Below are 24,790 nucleotides of genomic sequence, written 5' to 3'. Positions count from 1 at the left end.
GACGTGCTGAGTGGGGCGGAACAGTGGCCCCAGACGCTAGGAGATCCAAACAGAGCATCTCTGAGGATCTCCCTGGAGACAGCAGTGAAATGGAAAGCATCTCTGTGTAAGAGTCAGCAGACCTGGACTCAAGAGCCCATGGAAAGCTGGATTCCAGAGCCCTGGGACACTTCGTCCCCTCCTGCCCTGCAAGCCTCGCGCTGCCACCTGTCCTGGGGGATGGTCATGGGGACGGTCAGTAATGTGAGCACAGGAGTGGGGAGAACACCGGAGGCCCACGAACACGAGCAGTAAGGCAGGGAAGGCGGAGGCTCTGAACACCTCCGACTGCAGCTCGGCTGCCCACAGCCGGGCCAGGTGCACCGCGTGCCACACAGGGACGGTTATGGAAGGTGTCCTCCTCAGGGGCTTTACAGGAAAATAAACAGCTCTGCCTGTGTGTCTTACCTCAGGAAAACAGAAACTCGGAATCCGCCAGTTGGCAGCCGGGACTCGGGGTCAGACACAATTTCCTACGAATCAGAGCCCCCTTCACATGTCATCCGGGCTCTTCTGGAGCACCCCATAAACCTTAACAAGGCTTGCAGGGATCACCCCACTTCCCGAGGTCTCAGAGGGCCCACGGCCATGTGATATTTTCACAGCTTCTTCTGGAGTGAAGAGCTGTCCGGGTTTTGTACTCACTCTGAACTGAACTCGTATTTAAGTGTGCTGATTATAGCTGCAAACACACTGCTGACTCCAGCATGTGGCTGGAGAGGTGGACGAGGAAGAAGCCTTGGAAATTTACAGCACAGAAATAGCATATGCGGTCTGTCTGCTTGAAAGAATCGACCCCTCTGTGACCAATAGTGAGAAGACGAGCAAGAGCCTGAAGCAGACAGCAGACGGAGAAGAGTCTTTTTGTCACCCTGTCCCTGTTACGGGACACTCGACAGGCTTCTCCTCAGTCTCCACAGGAAGCCCACAGCAGACCCGGGGCCGGGATGAAGGAGACATGCCAAATCTGGTTGGAAAGCTGCGGTCACCCGAGCAAGAGGCCTAGACAGACAGGATCTGGATCTGAAGAAGTCATTTACAGTGGAAATGTGTACCTTGTGGCCTCGTTGGCTCCACAGGGAATGAGCTGGTGGCTGCAGAGCCCAGAAGGGGCCATGAAGACGCGAACTCTACTCCCGCCACCAGCTCACCCATGACCCCCTTGGAGCTTCCAGTTTCTCTTCTGCTGACATGTAGGGGTTAATTGCAGAGGAGTGTCGGTGGGTTCTGCAGCTCCAGAGCTCCCCAGCTCTACCTGCAGGCCAGGGCGAGGAATCCTTAGCTAGAGAAGGCTGCAGGTGCCCAAGCCTGTTCAATATGAGTCTGCTCTGACTTTTATTTCCATTTATTTTTAAGACATCAGGCTTCCGTGAGACTCATCTGAAGAAAGGGCCACTGCACCACCCCCTCCCCAAAATAAGTTTGGAAACTGCTATACCACAGAGCTCCAGGACTTCCTTTGCGCTGAAGGTTCTACAAGGCTGTATCCAGACACACGGGTGTTGCCAAGCAGTGAAAGGTTCAGGAGAAAAGGCACATCTGATCCGGCCCTAATAGGGACTGGCATAGTGCCACAGACACCTAACAAACACATTTGATCATGAAACCCTGATGTGTCCCAGAATTTCAAGTCCCTGACAAAAACACACGACAAAGAGGTTTCTCTTAAAAAAATAGATACTATTGGCCTTTTCTTTTGTGGGCAGTAATGGTGTGAGTCTCCTTATACATGCTGATACACTATAGAAAATAAAAGTAAAATGAAGCTACAGAACTAAAAAATCTACAATACCTTGCTGATAATAACTAGTTTTAAAACGGTCCTGTTCTTTCTTTATGTCTGCATAATGGATGAAGGAGTCTCTCTACGTACATACAGGTTGGATCTGCATCATTCACCTAGTCCAAACCGACCAACAAACGTGCCTTTACCCTAATACTCACACACCCTCCACTGAAGCACCCTCTGGGATACTCCCAACACCGAAGTGGGTTGAGGACTCAAGAGACCATACCTTTAGTAGCAATAAAGACGTAGTGACTTTAAAACAAATGAGAAACAGCTACTCCTCTCAATATGATGAATTAGATTCCATAAAGGTCCCTCACACTGGAAAGTAACTAAAGCCCAGTTATAATAGTGAACCAAAAAAAAGCACACAGAGCTTATAAACTAAGTCAATCACAGTGTTCTAAAGCTTTGTGTACTTTAAAAGCCGAGGAGTTACGATATTTATCTTAGACTTTGTATAATATATGGTAGAATTTCAGCAGTACCCCCCAAGAGAAAAGAAGTAGAATGTATAACTGCCAAATTATAAAATGGAAAAATGCAGTTACGATTAAAAAGAAATGAACACGCAACTAAAAAAAAGAAAGAAAATAGTATAAAAATAATTTGGGAGATAAAGTCCAAATATATTAAAGATCATAAGAAACAGATGGATTAAATTCAATAGCCAAAAGAAAAAAAAATGATAAAATTGAATTGTAAAAAGAGAGGGAGATGCAGAAAACCTTAAGAAACTGGAAAGACTGGAAGTCAAAGGACAGAGAAAGGTGATCCAGGGAAATGCTAACCAAAAGAAAGCTATCAGAAAAAATCGCATTTAAACCAAAAAGCATAACTAGAAAAAAGAAAGCATCTACACAACAGAAGGTCCACTTCATTATGAAGCTATTTCTAAATTTGTATACATCGAATTACTTCAAAATATAAAAAGCAAAATTGACAAGTCACTGAAAAAATGGCAACCACACCATCAGAGGGGAAAGTCATTAGATATTATGTAATATAACAAACATATGAAATTTGTAAAAATAAAGAAGATATAAAAAGCACTATTAATCTAAATTTAATAAACATGTAAATCTCCTAGTCAACAAACTGAGAATTCACAAACTTCTCAAAACTACACAGAACATTTACAAAACCTGACTTCACATAGGGTCATAAAAAAATGACCTGGCAAATTTCAAATCATGGTGTCACATGGACCAGGCATTCTGACCTCAGTGCAGCCAAGACAGACATCAATGATGAGAAGAATCCCCAATGTGAGAACTGTTAAGAGACTTAACAACTCACGGGTTCAGAAAAAACCACAGACCAATAATGAGAATATTATTTAAAAGTTAAGATGCCATCAAAGCAGTGCTGAGAGGGAAACTCGTCATCTTATTTTTTTTTTTTTAAGATTTTATTTATTTATTTGACAGAGAGACAGCGAGCGAGGGAACACAAGCAGGGAGAGTGGGGGAGGGAGAAGCAGGCTTCCTGCTGAGCAGGGAGCCCGATGCGGGGCTCGATCCCAGGACCCTGAGATCATGACCTGAGCCGTAGGCAGAGGCTTAACGACTGAGCCACCCAGGTGCTCCGGGAAACTCGTCGTCTTAAATGCTTCTATTAGAAAAGCAGCCTAAAAACGACTGAGCTACCTGAGGCTTAAGAAGTTAGGAAAGCAATAAACACAGAGTAGAAGGAAAAGACCCATTACAGAAAAATTATAAAAATAAAACACAAAAAACAGTTAAAATAAAGAGAGTCAACAAACTCAAAAGTGTTTTTCTTTGAAAATAATAATAAAACATACACTCTTTGGCAAGCTGGTCAAGAAAAAAAAGGTATGGCCCAAATAAGCTATATTTGTAATGAAACACAAATAGCAGAGACTTAAAATTAAATGCATAATTTTGTACTGATTTAAACTTGAAAACAGGGAATATTAAATATACTCCTAGAAAAATATAACTTAAGAAAACTGGCCCAAAAAGAAAGGAGCTCAGGGAGCCTGGGTGGCTCAGTCAGTTAAGCGGCTGCCTTCAGCTCAGGTCATGGTCCCAGGGTCCTGGAATTTAGTCCCCTCATCTGGCTCCCTACTCAGCAGGGGGCCTGCTTCTTCCTCTGCCCCTTCCCCAGCCCACCCGCAGCTTGTGCTCTCTCTCTCCCTCTCTTCCTCTTCCTCTCAAAAGTAAATAAAATCTTAAAAAAAAAAAAAAAAGAATTCAAAAAATTTTTAAAACCTTGAAAAAAAACCATGAGCACTTAGAAATCTTCCAACAAGGAAAGCACTAGGTCTTGTTTTCAGCTGAGTGATACCAAAATTTCAAGAGCAGATAATTCAAATCATACACAAAATCTTGCAAGGAATAGGAACAAAAGAAAAAAATAAAACTCTTTCAAAATCAGACAAAAGCAGAACGAGTAAGCAAAAATATAGGCAAACTCACTCATGAGTAAATAAAAAAAAAAATTTAAACAAAATAAGACCAAACAGAATCCAGATGTGTATCAGAATTGTATTTAGGGGAGAAAAACCATAAAGTTGAACAAGCTAGATTTACCCTAGGAGTACAAGAGGGTTTACCCTTGGAATAATACCTATAATATAACAGTAAGAAGAAAACAGTGGAAACTATATGGTCATCCTAATAGATGCAGAACAGCCTTTGATAAAACTCAATATGCATTTATGATTAAAAACATAAAACACAACTCTGCAAAACAGAATCATAAGGGAGCTTCCTTAACTTAATAAGGAACATTAAAAAAAAAAACAGCAACATCGTTCTTAATTAAATTAGAACATTCCTTAAAAAAATCAGGAACAAGGAAAGGACATCTTCTATTACTTCAACGCAACATTGTATTAAGGGCCCAAACTCAAACAGGAAAATGAGAAAACAGGAGAACTGAAAAGGAATAAACAATACTTTATTTAGTCACACATGACTTTTTATATATGAAGATCTACAGACAAAATAGTAGAAATACTGAAGGCTTAGTAAAATGGCTAAATGTAAGGTCAATATACAAATGTCAATTACATTTTTATACTCCAGCAAAGATGCCATCTCCAAAAGCATCCCAAACTAAGGTGCCTAGGAGCAAACAAACACATACAACATGTATGTGCCTAGGAGAACACAGAAGATGTGAGGTCTCTCTACAGAAAAGTATAAAACTACCAAAAAACATTTGTGAAGACAAATATAAAGATAGTGATACATTGTTCATGAATAGGACTCAGTATAAAAAAAAATAAATTCTTTCTAAACTTACATATAGAATTAATGCAATTCAAGCAAACGCCCAAAAGGTTTTACTGTTATAATTGTCATTATTAATTTATAACATATGAAATGTTGTTTCATAAATTAACTTTAAAATTTCTACAGAAGGGCAAAAGCCTGAGTACAGTCAAACATCACTCAATAAGAGGAAAAAAGGTGAGGGGACCAAATATCAAGTCTTAGTAGAGAGTGACAGTAATTAAGAGAAGGATGGGGCGCCTGGGTGGCTCAGTCAGTTAAGCGTCTGCCTTCGGCTCAGGTCATGATCCCAGGGTCCTGGGATCTAGCCCTGCCTTGGGCTTCCTGTTCAGTGGGGAGTCTGCTTGTCCCTCTGCCCCTCTCCCCTGCTCATGCGCGCTCTCTCTCTCTCTCTCTCTCCATCTCAAGTAAATAAATAAAATAATTTTTACAAAGAGCATGTTGCACTGATACAGACGGTGGGCAAATTAATGAACATATAAATACAGAAGACACAGAAAGAAACCCATGCACACATGGAAACTGAATACATTACAGAATATGTATTTCAGATCAATGGAAAAAACGTATTAATCAATAAATGGTACTGGGTAAACTATTTTTCCTATGGATAAAAATCATATTGGATTCCTACATCGCACACCAAATGAACTCCATATAATGTTAAAACTGGTAAAGGAAAATATAAAAGTAACTTCTGACCTCAACAGTATCTTAAATGAAAGGCCCTAACCATAAATGGGCAAGGTTGACACATTAAATACAGTATAATCCAGAACTCCTATTCATCAAAAGATACCTTGTGAAAATATATGGCACAAACTGGGAGACAATATTTTAACACATGAAACCTGTTAAGTCTTCAGAATATATAAAGCATGCTTTCAAATCAATGAGAAGAACATGTCCAATCCAACAGAAAATGAGACCAAAGAGAGGAACAGTCTTTTTACAACAAGGGAACAGGTGGTGATTAAGCGTGCAGAAAGCTCAGTGCCCTGGGCACATTCCACTCACTTGACTATTAACTGGGCAAAACTTACGAAGCCCAAGAACACCAAGTGTTGGGATAAGACAGGCAGCAATCTTACAAGAAACTTATTCACTGCTGATGACAACGTGAACGACTATAATCACTTCCCAAATCACTGCATTTTCTCGTTACGTTGGTCATGAATTAGCCTTTCTTCAGGCCCGGAAGCTCCTCCTAACTACATAATCAAGAAAAAAATGCACGTGTGAAGCAGAGACATGTGCCAGAATACCAAAAGCAGAATGTATTATGCCAGACACTGAAAATAACCCAACATCCACTGGCAGGAAGACACATGGATTGCTCGATGTCAACATTACCTAACACTATAGAATGGTAAGATGAATAAACACAGTTACATAGAGCAATGTGGGCAAATTGCAGAAACAGAGCACCGAGTCTACAGGTCTACTCACAGCATGAGCCTGCTTCTGAGCATGAGTAAAATTCTATACGGTGGAGCGAGACACAGACCACCTGAACTAGAAGGTGCTCCGGGGGAAGGGCGGGACATGAAGGGCAGTCAGGCATGGGAGGAACGTTCACAGGGATGCCACAGGATTCAGAACATCTTTGTGTAAGACAAAGGCTCATGGACGCTCATCACATGTGCTTCATAACTCACATGAGGACTTCTATGTATCACATCCTACTTGACATTTCTTTAAAAGCCCTCTTTGGAATGGTCCAATGGCTTATCTGGTTTAGATTTTAAAAGGGTATCTTTTGGGGCACCTGGGTGGCTCAGTCGGTTAAGTGGCCAACTCTTGATTTCGGCTCAGGTCATGATCTCGGGGTGGTGAGATGGACAGAGCCCTGTGTGACTGGGCTCCACACTCAGTGGGGAGTCTGCTTCAGATTCTCTCTCTCCCTCTGCCACTCCCCCACCCCTGCTTTCTCACTCACATGCTCTCTAAAATAAATAATCTTTTTAAAAAATAAAATAAGTAAAGATAAAAAGAGTATCTTTTTATGAGTACTAAATTTTTCTAGATGGGCAAACCAAAAAAAAAAAAAAAATTCATACTGGTTTTGTCGGGAAAACAAAGAGAGAGGCAATTTAAATTGGTACTTAATATCCTCTCTGTAGTTTTATTTTAATGATTTTACTATGTGCGTGTACTTATTTAAAAATTAAGTAACCAGCTTAACTGGTAAACTTTAAAAGTGCAAAGTCTGAGATTAAGAGCAAAGATAGATCCTGGATGGATTCAGAAAACGCACTGTTGATTCACCATCAATGAATTTTTAAAAGAACACGGATGGTCTAGCTGAGCTGGCGTCCAGATCTCTGAATGGAAGTGTTGGACGATATCCACAGCCTCCCCAGCCCCCACATCCACCACCAGAGATGCAGCTCTAGGCTACAGAGGTCCAGATTCAATTCCAGTACCAGCTCTTAACATCCATGACTTCATTATCCTTCCCGTCCTGTCTTATGACAGAACAAGAATCTTCCTCAGACCATGCACTTCTGATTTATTCTCTATTCTACTGAAAACTTCTTGATTCCTTCAAAAAAAAAAAAAACATGGTGAAATGCTTTCTCCAGGCTAGCACCCTCTTCAAATATTATGAAATATGATTTTTCCCCATCTTGAGACAATTTATACACAAAACATCCTGTTTCTTGTTAATCCTCACATTCACTTACTCATACAGCAGAGAAATCACGGAATGCTCTCCATTCCGATTTCTCAAAACTCCACAATGAGTTTGATTCTCTTGCCGGGGTGGGGGCGGTGATAAGGTTATATTCTCTGGTGCTCACTTCAGCTTACACCACAGTATTGCATTTGAACTGGACAAAGAGGATCCAGAACAAAATTACACGGTACTGTGTGGCCATCTCGCATGGCCTACACTTCCAGGGACAGATGCCTAAAGCCCACCGGCAGCCCTCCTCGCCTGCACACCAAACCTGCCCATTCATGGTCTTCACAGTGATAGTGTTGACCTCTGCAAATAATTCATCGGACTGCAGTACATAAGGCCGCTCCCATAGCTGGGCATGGTTACTAATGGGACTCCCATGAAGCACCAGTTCAAGATAATTTTGTACATAAGTACATATATGAGAACAGACCGTATGGGTAAAAATGAAACTTCTTCCATATATATACCAAAAATCACATAATAATACAATAAAAACTAGTTTTAGCGATCCGCCAGCAATTTAATCGCTGCATCTTCCTACAAAAGAAAACCTTGGGAAACCATCTGATCTGTACGAAAATGAATTACCAAGACATCAAGCATTCAAGGCCCAATTTCTGGAAAGTACATCAATACCGTGGACTGAGACTGTAGAAATTGCTTAATTGTACTCATTACTTTTTCTCTTAGAGGCACCTTGTTCAAACCAACACACTCAGAAAGAATCTGAAAAAATACAAATGTTAATGTGCCTTTCCATATAAAATATGTCAATGAATAACTTTATCGTAACAATGCTTCAATTATGTTTGTGCATATTACTTGCACATTTAGTTTGTTCTAATAACTTAAAAGACAAAGACCCTTTTCACTGCCAAACCAATCAGATCTCCTTTCTATCACCTTAGTATTAAATTCAAATAAATGTGCTGATACTTTTTAAAATACCAGGAATAAATTATGGAACACACTCGTAAAATCAATTATTAAAATCAGTAAGGCCAGAATGAAAATGAGATTGAGGTAATTGGATTATGTTATCCATTTGGTAATAAATTCTAATGACCCGATGTCATTAGACATAGTCATAACGGTTTCCTCATTGATATTTAATCAAGCAATGTTAAACGTAGCTAAAATCGTAAGTTATTTATACAACTCTAAGTACAAGAGAAGGCATGAGATTTCTTTGGTAACTGTGTATGCACCTATCTGTGAAGCTCTGTTGTTAAGCTTTTAGGAATAACCAAAAAAAAAGTACTCTATCTTTAAAATCAGGGGTGGGGGAAGTCCCTTAATTTTGTTAGGACACGTGATCAAACTCTCCCTTTTGACTCTTTTCGCTGTTTCCAATCTTCTCTTCATACTGAAAGCACAGCAGCCCCCCATGAATCTGTCCAGAACACTTTTTTTTTTTTAATCCTATCACTACCTTTCACAAATGTTAATGGTTCTCCACCAGCCACGGGATAGACTGTAACCGAATATTCAGGGTCCGGCATATGTGGCTCCTGAGACCCTTGTTCCCGTCCCACAGCAGCTCACGAGGTCTCAGGTGGCAGGGCACCCTCCCAGCCTCAGCACCCACTCCTCACTGCCTCTGTTTGGGGAACAGAGTTCCCCATGGTCGGCTTGTTAGCATCAGTCAAAGAGAAAGAGTAAAGCAGAAACGCCTACCCTCTCCGGCCCCTCCCAGCCCCACAGGTGGCCTTGCAGGTAACCGATGCCCCCCGGACATTGGCTGCTGACCCGTCCAGAGAGGCCTGCAGTCCCAGGAACTCGTTCTCTCTCTCTCTGTCGCTCAAACCCAGTGGGTGGAAACCCAGAGGGCTTGCGGAGGCTGTGCCCAGGCCATACCCCGGGCGGCCTGCAGAGCCTGCCGAGCAGCACAGAGACTAAAGCCTCCCAGAGCTCTCAAACAAACAAAAAAGGGGCAAAAATCAATAAAAAGGGCAACGGTGTTAGACATGGAAAATGAGCTTGTTAGGATTCATGTGAACGGAGCCTCCAGCCAGGGCGACACACGACAGCATCTTTACCTGTTGCCATCTCTAAAAACATTGCTCCTTTAACCACTGCAGGCACTCTGAACCCAAGAGCACTCAGGCAGGGTCCCCAATTCCCTGCACAACTGCAGCCCAGCACTGGTGTCCCTCATCCACTCCCGCCAGGGGCCCTAACCGGACAGCGCTGACCCTCCTCTCGCTGCTAGTTAGTGTTTTAAACGACCTTTGCCCTAAAGCTTCACTAGCCCAGGGCAGAGGTGACAGGGCGGAGGCCCACAGCTGGCGCTGACTCAGCGCCGGCCCTTCCGGGAACCAGGTCACGGCCAAGGCCAGGTCGGAGCTGCTCAGCCCAAGACATCTTTTTTCACCAATGACATTCTCCACTTGGAGAGAAAAACAAACCAGAATTATCTTTCAGATTTAGCTACTTCAATCCCAGAAGTGTGAATTGGGGGTGGTTTATATTCCATGAAGACTGTTTCTCCTTATAAATCCTAAACATTTAAAAATAGCTCTGCTGTGCTGGAATGTCATTTTCTGGTATTTGGGCCTCTCCAACATGGATCTTTTGTGACTATGAAGCCATTTCACGGCTCTTGGAATTTGCTGGAGACAGACTCTCAAACAGAACGTCCCGGGAGGTGGGTGTGGGCAGGGAAAAAGACCATTAGAGCCAGCCTTGCAGGGCATTTTTTCCCGGGAGCTTTCCCATCTCCCTCACACCTGAGGACACGCTCCAGATCTCTGGGCCGGCACACACACTGCACAGAAAGATGCAATCACCCGAAAATGTTCAAGCTAAGGTTAAAAAGCAAAAGGTTAGCATGCACACAGTTTCCAGGGCACGTGAAGAAGGGGAAGAGCTGCTACAAAGGTCAACATCCACACTTCCTCTTTCCTTCCCACAGTGCCGAGGGCCTGCACACCTCCGCACACCTCCCTCGCCTCCACAAAGCAAAGGCTGCTAGCCATGCACTCCCAGAACGGCTCTGGGGCGGATGGGCTACGCGGGCGCGCCGCTCCACGGTCAGCGGGACGGCTCAGGCAGGCCCTCGCAAGTCAGGCATCAGGCATCGGAAGCCAGGGTGGGTAACAGGGAGGCAGGGCTCGCCAGGAGGAACGCTGCAGTTTAGGTACCCGCCAGTGCCCCAGGTCCCCAATTCCCTGCGCAACTGCAGCCCAGCACTGGTGTCCCTCATCCACTCCCGCCAGGGGCCCTAACCGGACAGCGCTGACCCTCCTCTGCGCCTCCTCCACCCGTCATCCATCCAGCCCAGACTCTTCCTCACCAGCCCCCTGCACCACCAGGTGAAGCTCGGTGGGCCCATCTCCCTCCTACATCCACTGTCACCTCAGGCTACCTTCTGCGCCCTCTGTTCAGCCAAACGAGAATTCCATTCTTGGCCCTCTCCGCCCCAGCGGAGCCAAGGAGTCACACAACCACACTCCCAGGGCTCTTGCTCCCATGTGCCCACTCTTTGTAGAGGGCTTTGCACTCCTTCCCTTGTCTCCCCAAACTTGCAACCCCTCCCCCACCACGGCCCTCTCAGCTGGGCACCTTGTTTCCTATTTCATAAAGAAAATATACGCAATCAGAAGGAAACTGCAGAGTGAGCACCACCCCTGGGCCCCCACATATCTGACGCTAGTCCATCCCCCTCACACTTACCTGCGTGCCTCCTAAAGCAAGTATGCTTGTACGCAGATGCACCTCCCCTCTCACCTGCTCAAGGAATGATTGCAACAACCCCCACCCTGCATTATCAGCTTTCCACTCTCTACTGAGCCATTGCCACCAGCCTGTAAGTGTAATGCTAATGTTTCCAAGTGAAAATTAATGCTCTTGGCCTTATTTACCCCAGACAACACCCAAAATTCTGCTGTCAGTTGTCAACAACCTGTCTCCAACTCCTCCCCTCCGTCCTTCCCTCTGAACCCACTCCCATGGCACTTTTTGTTGCCACAGTCACCGGACCCACCTGTCATTTTACTCTTCTTACCAAAGCCGCCAATGACCTGCATGGCACTGACCCAAGAGGACTCTCGGTCCTCATGTCACCTAGACCATCCGCTCATAACCCCCTGCTTCTGAGATGATTTCCTGTGGCTTCCGAGATGCCACCCTCCTGGTCTTCTTCGACATCTCTGGTTGTTCCTGCTTGGTCTCCTTTGCTGCCTCTTCCTCTTCTCTTGTTCTTAAGAGCTAGAAATGCCCTAGGGCCCTGTTCTCAAAACTCTCCTTTCACTGGGATCTCATCTGATTGTATGCCTTTAAATACCATCCACAGGCCCAAGACTCCCATTACACCCCAGCCCAGATTACGGTCCTCCACTGTGGGATCTGTACAGAACTGTCCACTCACCATCTGTCTTAGAATCTCTCAATGTGCTCAAAACCGAACTTCTGATCTCTTTTTGCACCCCAACTTCCTCTACCTGCGGACTTCCCCGTCTCAGTGGGTGACAACTCTGTCTAGTTACAGCAGCTAAAATCCCTGACATGCTTACAGACATGTACCTGGCTCTCACACCCCACACCCATTCTGCCGGGACATCTGAGGAACTTTGTCTTCAAACTACATCCAAAATGTGACCACTCTTCACTGCTTCCACTGCTACCAGCAGGACAGGCCACCATTATCTCTTGTCTGAATTACTGTAACGGATTTCTCTATTGGCTTCTAAATGGTCTCCTAGTCTACCCACATCCTCCACCCCCTACATCCTATATCAATACAGAGGCCAGAATGAGTCTATTACAATGGAATGCAGGTGCTCCTGGGTGGCTCAGTCAGTGAAGCGTCTGCCTTTGGCTCAGGTCGTGATCCCGGGGTCCTGGGATTGAGCCCTACATTGGGCTCCCTGCTCAGCGAGACGCCTGCTTCTCCCTCTCCTTCTGCCACTCCCCCTGCTTATGCTCTCTCTGTCAAATAAATAAATAAAATCCTAAAAAAATAAAATGGAATACAGATCCTGTCTCTCCTCTGCTTAATACCCTGCACTGATTTCCCATCATCAAACCTAGAATTCCCCAATAGTCTGCAGTGCTAGACATGGTCAGGTTCCTGTTACCTCCTGACCACCTCCCCCCACCAACTCACTGCTCTCTGCTGGTTCCCCTCCAGCCACTCTGCCTCCTTGGTATTTTCTCCAACACACCAGTGAACCTCTGCACCCACCTCTTCTTTTAACTCCAATGCTCTTGTCCAGACGCCAAGCGGTTAGTTAGCACAACTCCTTAAATCCATGTTCAAATGTCAGCTTTTTAATGACACCTTCCCAACCACTCCCTTTAAAACTGCAACCTGCCCCACCCTCCTAAACTTGGTCTGCTTTTTCTTTTCTCCACTACATTCATGCCTTGTAACGAAACATGTAATTGCCTTCTTCAAGCTGTCAGCTGTCTGTGGTCTATCTCCATGCCTGTTCCCACCCCCATCCTCCACTCACACCCCCACTAAACCAGGATCCCCATGAAAGCAGGGATTTGTGTCTGTTGTGATCAGTGTGTGTCCTGAATTAGAACAGGACCCAGGAGCACAGCCCTTGGGTTCTCAGTGAATCAATGAATCAGTGCGACCCTGGACACACTTTCTAGACCTGTCTCCTGATCTACCAAATGAGACTAGCAATATCAACCTCACAGCTTGTTATAAGCAGCAAATGAGGACTCTTGTGGAAATCTTCATAAAATATTAATTACTATAACAGCTTAACATAATATGTTGAAAACCATCCTTAAAATTAATTCAGGAGAAGCGTACTAGGTAATTGCTTACATGGTGTAGCTTAAGAGGTACCGAGAAATCCACCCAGGCGAGGCTCTCGTCTTCCCAGTGGCTGAGATTCTACTAAGACATAAATGAAAGTTTTCAAGCCTTCATTTTCCAAATTCCAAAATTACCTCCGAGAATTCCTGAGGGGAGGAGAGGAACTGTCTTCTGGCCAAATCCTGGTGCCCTGATGTGCTTACGCGCATTCAGCTGGCTCCTCCCTTCATGACAGGCTGTCCATGAGGAGCCATGGGAGAAGGCCTCAGGCACTGGGGTCCCTCCAGACCTGGGAGCTGGGAGCGTACCAGACTCAGTAGGGGGCTCGACACCTGGGAAACATGAGAGCGCAGGACCTCAGAGAAGAGACTGTAGGAGAAGGAAGCGAGGACCACCATGCTGACTTCCAACCACCCCAGCGCTGGCCTCTCCGATCTCCAAGCCGGGTGGGAAGGCTACTGATCCATCAGATTACTAAAAACTGTGTCAGATCAAACATTTGGGAAGTATCACAGTTCAGCGGAGAGGTTTGTAGTATAAACAACCCAACCCCACCAAGAAGTTAACAAATAAATCGACTCACACAGATAATTCTCAGAGAACAAACAGTCCCTGGTTGACTTTCTGTCCCCTCCCTTTCTAGTCACAACGATCAGAGTTCTCCCAGTTGGATTCCTACAGGGACAGATTCAAGTCCGCAGAAAAGCTTAAAAATAAGACAAGACTATTTTAATTGTAACCCCTAAAGTAACCGTTAAGAAAATAATTGAAAAATATATTTAAAAAAATAAACAACAGAATTAAAATGGTATACTAGAAACTACTTAGCATAAAAGAAGGCACAACAGAGGAATAAAGGAAAAGACAGAGGACTCATGGGAAACAAATAGCAAAATGGTAGGCATAAATTCTACCTTTATATAATACCATGTATTATATAAAATGATCTAAGCACACCAATCAAAAGGCAGAAATTGGTAGAATGGAGTAAAAAAATTTGTTGTTAGAAGAGACCCATTTTAGGGGCGCCTGGGTGGCTCAGTCGGTTAAGCGTCTGCCTTCTGCTCAGGTCATGATCCCAGGGTCCTGGGATTGAGCCCCGCATCGGGCTGCCTGCCCGGCGGGGAGCCTCCTTCTCCCTCTCTCTCTGCCTGCCATTCTGCCTACTTGTGTTCTCTCTCTCTGTCAAATAAATAAATAAAATCTTAAAAAAAGAGAGAGACCCATTTTAGAATAGCATCAAAAAGAATACCATATTTACAAATAAACTTAACAAGAGATGGGCAAGACTTGTACAGTGAAAACTACCAAAACATTAGTATAAGAATCCAAAGCCTAAAGAAATGGAAAGACATCCTGTGCACACAGGTGGGACAACAATCCTGTTAAGACAGCAACACTCCCCCACTTGATCTTCAGATTCAATGTCATGTCTATTCAAATCCCAGGTCCTTTTTTTTCTGTTGGTTTGAAATTGACAAGCTGATCCTAAAATCCATATGAAAATCCAAGAGACTTCAAAAAGACAAAAGAACCTTGAAAAAGAAAAGCAAAGTTGGAGGAGTCACACTTCCTGATGTCAAAAAAAAAAGAAAGAAAGAAAAGGAAAGCTACAGTAATCAAGATGGTGTGGCCCTGGCATAGGGACAGACACATAGAGCCCTGGATTAGAACTGACAGTCCAGAAATAAACCCATACATTAATGGGTAACTGATTGTTGACAGGAATGTTATGACATTTTAAAGGTAAGTGACAGTCTTTTCAGCAAATGGTGCAGACGCACCAAGAATGAATCACCACACAGAGCTCATACCTTTACAAAAAATTAACTCATAACGGGTCAGACCTCAATGTAAGAGCAAAAATTATAAAACTCTTAAAAGAAAACATAGGAGTAAATCCTTGTGACCTTAGATTAGGTACCAGTTTCTTAGATATGTCACCAAAAGCACGCAGAATAAAATAATAAATTGTAAAATTTCAGGTGTCAAAGAACACCATCAATAAATTTAAAAACAACCCATAGAAGGGAAGAAAATACATATAAAACATACGTCTGACAGGGCCCTAGTGTCTATCTAGATTATATAAAGAACCCTTACCACTCAATAGTAAAAAGACAACCCAAATCAAAAATGGGCAAAAAGTCTGACTAGACATTTCTCTAAAAAAGATAATCAAATGTCCAATAAGCACATAAAAATATTCAACATTCAATTAACACATATTTTGTGTGTTAGATGCATTATATTCTGTATTCGTTAATAAAAAAGTAAGGTAGAGAAAAGGAAATGCTGTTAAGAAAATCATAAGGGGGAGCGCCTGGGTGGCTCAGTTGGTTGAACGACTGCCTTCGGCTCAGGTCATGATCCTGGAGTCCCGGGATCGAGTCCCGCATCGGGTTCCCTGCTTGGCGGGGAGTCTGCTTCTCCCTCTGACCCTCCCCTCTCTCATGTGCTCTCTCTCTCTCATTCTCTCTCTCAAATAAATAAATAAAATCTTTAAAAAAAATCATAAGGAAGAGAAAATACATTGACAGAACTGTACCATATTTACTGAAAGAAATCCATGTATAAGTGGACTGTGCATTTCAAACCCATGTTGTCCGAGGGTCAACTGTACTTTAAAATGGTGAATTGTACCTCAATGAAACTATTATTAAAAAAGAAACATCAGGGGCACCTGGGTGGTTCAGTTGGTAGAACATTTGGCTCTTGATCTCGGGGTCATGAGTTCAAGCCCCACATTGTAAAGACTGCTTAAATAAATAAACTTAAAAAAAAAAAAACAAAAAAAACATCAACTGGAAAAAGCTTAAAAGAGTAAGGCAAGATAACCCCTGAATTTCCCAAACTCTTTTCTCAAGTACAGCTTCTGCTCAGGAACGTAACACCAACATCTGAATTCGGCTTATTTTTAGGCGTGTCTGGTCAGGGAGCAAAGAACAAAATCAACTCAGTTTTTCTAGTCACTTCAAAGAGGGATACCAGAGAGCAGCAAACGTTTAAATCTGAGTAGACATGAGATACACCCCGGTGGATAAACCCACAGCTATTCCTTCCTTGCTGCTCTTCAACTAAAATGACAAGTGTTCCCACAGGCAGCCTGAGCAAGAGAACTCTTGCATTGCTCAAAACCAGGCTCCTGGGTCCAAAGCCTCCACTTGAAGGCTGAGCGTTCGGCCTGCCCCCAGCATTGCCTGGCTCTGGCACAGAGCAAGCCTCTTCACCTGTGGAAAGCTGCACCTCCTTGGCCTTGACACATCAAGATACTGACTCCAGAAAACCTGATCCGCATTTGCCTTTACTTGGCAATACTCTCTCCCTTTACTTGGCAATAAATTCAGACCCTTCCAACAAAACACAATACAATACAGTCTCTTACTACCTGCTTCTGCCACTTTTCCCAAGTAAGAAGAGCCAGTAGACAGAATTATGATCTTCAGCAGGAAAGAAAAGCTCTCTGCTCAGCTGGTGCACTGGCAACAGGAGATTTTTCTAGCTGCCTTTGAAAAAGATGTAGAAAGGGAGGCTGCCTGCAGATCTCTCCACCCAAAGGGGCGTGCTGTGAGTCCGTGTGGCTTTCAGGCTGTTGGCAGGTTGCAAAGCCCCCTGACCCCACCTTCCCGGAACCCCATGGCGAGGGAGCTGCCCGCACCTGCGGTGCCCCAGCCCGACAACCAGGCGGGAAGTAAAGTGCGGCAGCGTTTCCCACGGTGCCTTTTCCGTCCATGTGGAGTCTGAGCTGCGGCAGCCTCCAGCCACAGTTCACTGGCCCGGGTACCAGGCACTGGTCTTAGCACGGCCCTGCCTACAAAGCTGCAGGGGGTGTGAGTGGTCAGTTCCTGTCCTGACATTTCCCCACAAGCCCTGCTATTGTTAGCGCACAGTTCTGCAGAGCACCAGGAATGCACAGATTGCTGGTGCAGCCCAAACGCCAATGGTAAGTACTCAGCTATCAACCTTTTCTGCACTCCTACCATCTGCTGAGATACTGGGTAGGAGTGATACAAAAATGGATGGAACGTGGGGCGCCTGGCTGGCTCAGTTGGAGAAGCATGCTACTCTTGATAGGCTCCTCCTTGATCTCAGGATCGTAAGTTCAAGCCCCATATTGGGGGTAGAGATTACTAAAAAAAAAAAAAAAAGAAAGAAACTTAAAAATGGATGGGATGCTGGTGCCTGGGTGGCTCAGTCAGTTAAGTGTCTGACTCTTGATTTCAGCTCAGGTCATGATCTCAGCGTCCTGAGATCTAGTCCCACAGCAGGCTCCATGCTCAGCAGGGAGTCTGCTTGAGATTCTCTCTCTCCCTCTGCCCTCAACATCTAAATTAAATAGATAAATTTTTTTTTAAAAAATCGACGGCATGTGACCTTGCTCTCAAAGAGTTCAGACTCGGTAGGAATCTTCATATCTACACACTAACCTTTAAGTGCTTAAAGAAAAAACTGCTTTTAGTGGTTTCTGCCACTTGAAGTAGTAGTTTGTCATTGGAAGCAAAAATGATATACTAAAGCATGGGATAAGTCTTCTCATTTCATAACAGTATGCCCCTATGGTAATTTCAATTTCATTTCAATATAATTTCATTAATTCACTCCTTTATATGAACACAGACACTACATCGAATTATGAACAGAGGACTCAGTTGTTTGGGATAACCTGAGAAAGCCAATCTGGTGCAAAAGTATGCATTAAAGAAGTTATTCTACTCTGGATAAAGACGATGTGGTATAGATACACAATGGAATATTATGCAGCCATCAAAAAAAAACAAAATCTTGCCATTGGCAACAACATGGATGGAACTGGAGGGTGTTATGCTGAGTGAAATAAGTCAATCAGAGAAAGACATGTATCATATGACCTCAGTGATATGAGGAATTCTTAATCTCAGGAAACAAACTGAGGGTTGCTGGAGTGGTGGGGGGTGGGAGGGATGGGGTGGCTGGGTGGTAGACATGGCGGAGGGTATGTGCTATGGTGAGCGCTGTGAATTGTGCAAGACTGTTGAATCACAGATCTGTACTTCTGAAACAATACATTATATGTTAGGGGGAAAAAAAGATAGTAGGAAGGGAAAAATGAAGGGGGGGAAATCAGAGATGGAGACGAACCATGAGAGACTATGGACTCTGAGAAGCAAACTGAGGGTTCTAGAGGGGAGGGGGGTGGGGGGATGGGTTAGCCCGGTGATGGGTATTAAGGAGGGCATGTACTGCATGGAGCACTGGGTGTTATACGCAAACAATGAATCGTGGAACACTACCTCAAAAACTAATGATGTAATGTATGATGACTAACATAACATAATAAAATAGAATTTAAAAAAAGTTATTCTACTCATTTATTTCTTTCACCAATTGTATGTGCATAAATACATAAATGGGTCCTGTTACTGAGTTATGTATAGTTTTATTCCCTGTGAAAGTAATTCACCGAAGAACAGCTGGAATCACTAAAGAAATTAGGGTTAGGGATAAGCATTCAAAACCTTTAGAAATGTGTTATATGTACATATGCATATATACACTCAGATATTATATATATATATATATATATATATATATATACACATGCACTCAGGTATTATATATACACATTTCTACACACACTCATATATACATATGCTCAGATATTACATATATGCACTCAAGTATTACATACACACATTTATACATACACTCATAAATACATACTCAGCTATTACATATATGCACTCGAGTATTACATACACACATTTATATATACACTCATAAATACATACACTCAGATATTACATATATGCACTCAGGTATTATATACACACATTTATACATACACTCATATTATATATACATACACTCAGATATTACATATATGCACTCAGGTATCATACACATACATACAAACACACACTCAGATATTATCTATACATACATATGCACACTCAGATAAACATCAGGACTGCTGGACCTGCTGAGGGAGCACTGTGGTCAGAAACGGAGCAGCAGGGGACCAGGATGAATGTCCTCACCCCCAGCACCGCTCCCCCCCCCCCAGCAGTAGCTCAGGGGCAAGGACACAGTAGCAGAAAACGGCATTTTAGCCAAAGCTGGGTTTTTCCAGGTAACCATGGAAGGAGGAGAAAGGACCACTTTCCAGAAAGAAAGGGAGTGAGAACATACGGGGGCAGTTAACACCGAGAAGGAAAGAGGGCTGACAGTCTCAGTGGGGACAACTATTTCTGAAGAGCAGGTGCCAAAGGACTAGCTGCACTCAGGGAGGATGGTGATCAGAGTGGGCGCTGGATGTCCAGATGTCAGAATCAGCAGGCATCCCTCCAGGAAGGGGCAGCTGACATAAGATGCAAGACAAGATGACTGGAAAGGAGACCCAGGGAGAAACGGGATCCTAGTTTCAGAATGATCTTCTGTGTAGATGGACAAACAGCAAAAGCAGTAACGGGAAGGGAAGGAAGACAGTGGATTTGTTGGTAAAATCCTCCGTGGGCACAGAGGGGGGCCGGGGGGCGGGGAGGAGGTGGGGTATAGGCAGAAGACTCAAAGGAGGGAACAGGGACGGGAAAGTCTGGTGCTCCTGTCTCAAGGGAGCAGGGCACGTTTAGGGAGGAAGAGGAGCAGCAAGGAGGAGAAAGAGGTATCAACCCCACCCTGATAAGTATGTTCTCAGGCCTGGTGGCAGATGCAGCACTGGCAAGAACGTAGTCGCTGCACACAAGATCTGCGCTCATGCCAGAGAAGCCGCGTCAAGCCCTGGTCCGCGGCCAGACAGCCAGGCAGGGGCAGCTCGAGTCGGTTCAGAGCAGAGCTCCTGCCTCTACCCTCTACCACTCCACGTCCGCTACGCAGATAAATACTTCTTTGTGGTGTCTCCAAACAACTGGAGAAAGACCAGGTCTTCATTAACTAGTGTTGGGACAAAGGCTACAAGTGGGAAAAAAATCAGGCTTGTTTCCTAACAATGCCTAAAGGTAAAACTACAACTTTACCAAAAAAAAAAAAAAAAAAGCTCAATTATTTATAACCCAGGAGGGGAAAGGCCTTTCAAAGCAAACCTCAAAACTAAGGAAGAAAAAAGATGCCATCAGACCAGCAATGATTAAAAATTCAACACTGCTGGATAAAAACTCAATATTGTTGAATGTGGTGTAATAAGAATTTTCGTTTATTGTTTTAGGAGTTTAACAATAGGTGCCATTTTTAAAATGATTTAGAAATAGATCCAAATATAAAATATGCAGGGGCACCTGGGTGGCTCAGCTGGTTAAGCATCTGACTCTTGATTTCGGCTCAGGTCATGATCTCAGGGTTGTGGGATCAAGCCCCAAGCCGGGCTCTTCACTGGGCATGGAGCCTGCTTGAGATTCTCTCCCTCTGCCCATCCCCTTGCTCTCTCTCTCTCAAATAAATAAATAAATCTTTAAAAATACATATTAAAAAAGCATGCACACCTTTGACCCACCCGTGCCACCCTATTTATTCTACAGATAGACTGACAAAAATATTTCCTATGTCTGTAAAAACATATTCTTGGTAGCATGCTTTGCAAGAGCAAACACTGGAAAGCTACTTAACTGCCCATCAAGAGGGACAAGGTGAATAAATAATACGGTGTCATCCATGAAAGTCAAGAATGAGCCAGACCTGCATGGGTTGGTATGGAGAGATGTCTAAGACATAACAGCAAATAAAAAGTCATAGTATAAGATAATTTATACAACAATCCAACTTGTGAACATAAATTTAAGTAATACACTCACACATAATTTTTCTAGAAGAAAGCAGAAAAAGGGAAAACCCATTGATAATCACTTTAGACTAAAGGGAATATTACTTTTCATTTTATTCCTAATTGAACATTTTTAAGTTTTTAGACCTAAGGACATTTTTTTTTTTTGAGCTAAAGATTTCTGATGTAGAATATTGCCCATGGGAAAATACACATTGAGAAAAAAAAATTATTTTTGTTTGGCCTCACAAAAGATCACATTAAGTACAACATACTGCAATTCCGAATTAAAATCACACAAAAAGGCCCCATTGCTTTGCATTCTCAGGTCCCTGCAGCAAATCCTCGGTGTGGGGCCTGCTCTGACATCTATACAGGGATGAGTCAGTGGAAGCTCACCCTTCTCCTCCTTGTCTCTCTGTCTCCTCTCCATGGTGAATGCACTTTTAGACTTGGTGCCAACCAGCCAGCAGCACAGAATTGTGCTCATGAAGAACAAGACCCCCACTTACCTACAACTCCTTATACACAGACACAAAAGGAATCCAAAGGCAATCCTTCTGCTTCTCACCAATCTTTCAATTTCCAAGTTGAGAATTTCTTTTAGCTGCTGCCCAACATGCAAGTTACTATTCCCAAAATCAACACAGTTCTATGCATTTCAGGCTAAGCAGCCAAGATGAGTGGAGGCTTTCGCATATGTGATTTGTTTGACTTTAGTATGAATAGAGGTCTTGTCTAGCTTCAAGAAAGCCATCTCTGTCTGTAGGCATTGTACAGTAATGGTCCTGCACGCTGGGGGACAGAGGGCCCCACAGGCATCCCCTCAGAGCTGCCCTGCAGTGAGTTATTCCACACTTGTCTTCTCTGGGAGAAAATAAAATAGTTTCTCCAATAATCAAGACATTTGTGAAATTAGCTATGGAACAAATTCATTGGCTCATTGACTATCAATTCATTAAATGAGTTGTTTTTTTAATTCTCTTGTTGTGATAAAAGGCATTTGGCTAATTCTACCATCACTCCTGATTCTGAGAAATGACTCATAAAAATGAAGCTGATTCTTAGCTTTAAACCTGCTCACACAAAGAGCGGACTGATTTACCCAACTGGATACCGAGTTAGGCACAAAATAAGAAGCCTGTTAGAGTAGAGGCAGTCATTACTGAAGGAAAAAAAGAAGATTGGAACAGTGAATACACCAACTTTAAAGAACTTAGAAAATAATTCCTTTGACTATATAGTTTGAAAAGGAATAAGGTAACATTTTATGGCTGATAAGGAAAAAAATCTTCAGATTAAGTAGCAAAAAGCAGTACGCAGTATTTCCCATTTACAAAAGGAGGTGAGGGGGGCTGGCGTGCAAGTATATTTAAGAAATGGATTAGAGGCTAAAGGCCAGGGGCAGGAGAAAGAATTGCTTTGCACTATAAAAGTTTTTGTACTGCTAGATTTTTGAATTTTTAATGTACCACATATTTTTTATTGAAGTGAAATTCACATAACATAAAATTAACCATTTTAAAGTGAACGATTCAGTGGGCATTTACTACATTCACAATGTTGTACAATCAGCACCTCCAGTTCCAAAACACTTCCATCACCCCAAAATAATACACATCACCCATTAAACAGGGATTCTCCACCCCACCGCCCACCACCCAGTTCCTGGCAACCAGCAATCTACATTCCATCCCTATGGTTTTACCTATTCTGGATATTTCATAAAAATGGGGTGACACAGTAAGTGACTTGTGTCTGGCTTCTTTTGTACTTCATTTTTAAAAACTAACATTTAAATCAAATATTTCCTGGAAATATTCTCTCCAAGTCATTCACTGTAGTTTTTTTTTCCAAAAATATCTGAAGGCCTAATATCTGTAAACCAATTATATCATGGCCCATAGATGACAGAGAAATGAAACAATCCATGCAAAGATTATCCAGATAATCATTTTCTGCTTAATAGTGCAAAGGTTATCAGGCGACTGAGAATTTTGAACACAAAACCACTGCAGAATATTTTGCAAGGTATCATAAGTCATCTAGAAGAAACAGAATGTTGGAGCCAAAGCTGGAAGGGAATAGTGGGCTCATTACATTTTACTTACAGGTTAGAAAGTCAAAGCCCACACGCACAAAATTGGCCAGCTTCACACTGCAGCGAGAGCCTTGTGTCCACTACCACGGCCAGGCCTCCACAGGGCTTGTAAATGAACAAACAAGAGCAAGGAAGAAGAGCACATGTGGGTATAAAACTCTGAGGGCGGGAGCTTGAGGTTTCAGCTCCACCAAGTACGACACAGGGAAGCTGTTGGTCACATCCTCCCAAGAAAAGGCTGGACAAACGAACAACAGAGCACTTCTTTCCACCATTAGAAAATGGGTCACAGGGCAAACCAACCCCCGAAATCTGGAGAGAGGGGAGACGGAGTCACAGCCAAGGTCTGCTCACCAGGAGAATCTACCGGGGCCACAACTTACAGAAACACCTGCACGGTAATTTTCATGAATTGCTGGGAGGCTGAGTCTGAACTAGCTTAAGAGTGAAAAAGAAACCTCTAGGAGCCACAGTCTTGAGGGAGCCACAGTTTCGTGGGTTTGACATCGCCCGCTCCAGGGGAATCCCACCAGGTTCTCACACAAAGAGCCGAGAAAATCCCATTCCCAGTTTAGGCCAAGGGAAAAGTGACCAGATGAAGGATGCCTGGAGTGGTCCACGTGACACAGACTCATCCTGCAGGCCTCCCCTAACCTGAGGAAGGGCAGTGACCTGACTCCAGCCGTGCATCCTCCTCAGCTCACCCAAGGAGGGACAAAATAGCTCAGAAACCCTGGAGAGGGCTGGGTACACAGGCCTGCTGGGAGACAGAGGGTTCATCCTGAGAGTACAGAATGTTCCCCTGCCCCTCAACTTACCACCCATGAACCGGGACAACTCAACAGGGAGAAAACCCCAAGGACCACAGGGCAGATGAAAACAGAACCCTAGAGCAACTGAAGCCTCTGGCACCTACAACTTCAGCACACAATGAACACAGTTCAGCTCCTAGCCAGATTAACCTAAAACCTCACCCTAAAGGCCCTTTACCTTAGTTCCTACACCAAATACCAACAACAACGGAAAACCCACAAAGCATGCCAAAAGGCAAGAAAAATCAGAATTTGAAAGGACAGCAAGCATCAAAACAAAACTCAGAGAGGACCCAGATACTGGAATTACCAGACAGGCAATTTACAATAATCATGATGAATGTGTTAAAGGCACTAATGGAAAAAGTAGACAAAATGCAAGAGCACATGGGTTATACCAGCAGAGAGGTGGAATCCTAAAGAAAGAACCAAAGGAAATGGTAGAATAAAAACCCTGCTAAAGAATGAAGAATGCCTTTGTCAGGCTCACCAGTAGATAGGGCAAAGCCAACAGGAAAAGCAGTGAGCCTGAAGAGAATTCGACAGAAATTCCTAAACTAAAATACAAACAGAAAAAAAAGAAAGAAAA

General features: G+C 43.5%; 1 protein-coding gene across 12 annotated transcripts in view; it reads right to left on the bottom strand.

Annotated features, from left to right (window-relative positions):
* The window catches only part of RNF144A (ring finger protein 144A), a 114,562-nt gene that overhangs the window by 74,130 nt on the left and 15,642 nt on the right, over positions 1 to 24,790 (bottom strand). The window contains exons 1-2 of one of the 12 annotated variants that reach the window (XM_073896956.1): positions 14,140 to 14,180; positions 13,691 to 13,888 (exon numbers count right to left, since the gene is read on the bottom strand). The exons of 9 other annotated variants lie outside the window; for them this stretch is intronic. The gene's annotated coding sequence lies outside the window, so the exon portion shown is untranslated. Of the gene's footprint in view, positions 1 to 13,690; positions 14,314 to 24,790 lie in introns of those variants that run through there. 2 more of the 12 variants (XM_073896965.1, XM_073896954.1) reach the window with 2 other exon arrangements.

Source organism: Callorhinus ursinus, unplaced genomic scaffold, assembly GCF_003265705.2.
Source record: "Callorhinus ursinus isolate GAN/ISIS: 27379988/994484 unplaced genomic scaffold, GSC_fseal_2.0 scaffold10, whole genome shotgun sequence".
NCBI lineage: Eukaryota > Metazoa > Chordata > Mammalia > Carnivora > Otariidae > Callorhinus > Callorhinus ursinus.
This window is presented reverse-complemented; position numbering and strand designations above follow the sequence as displayed.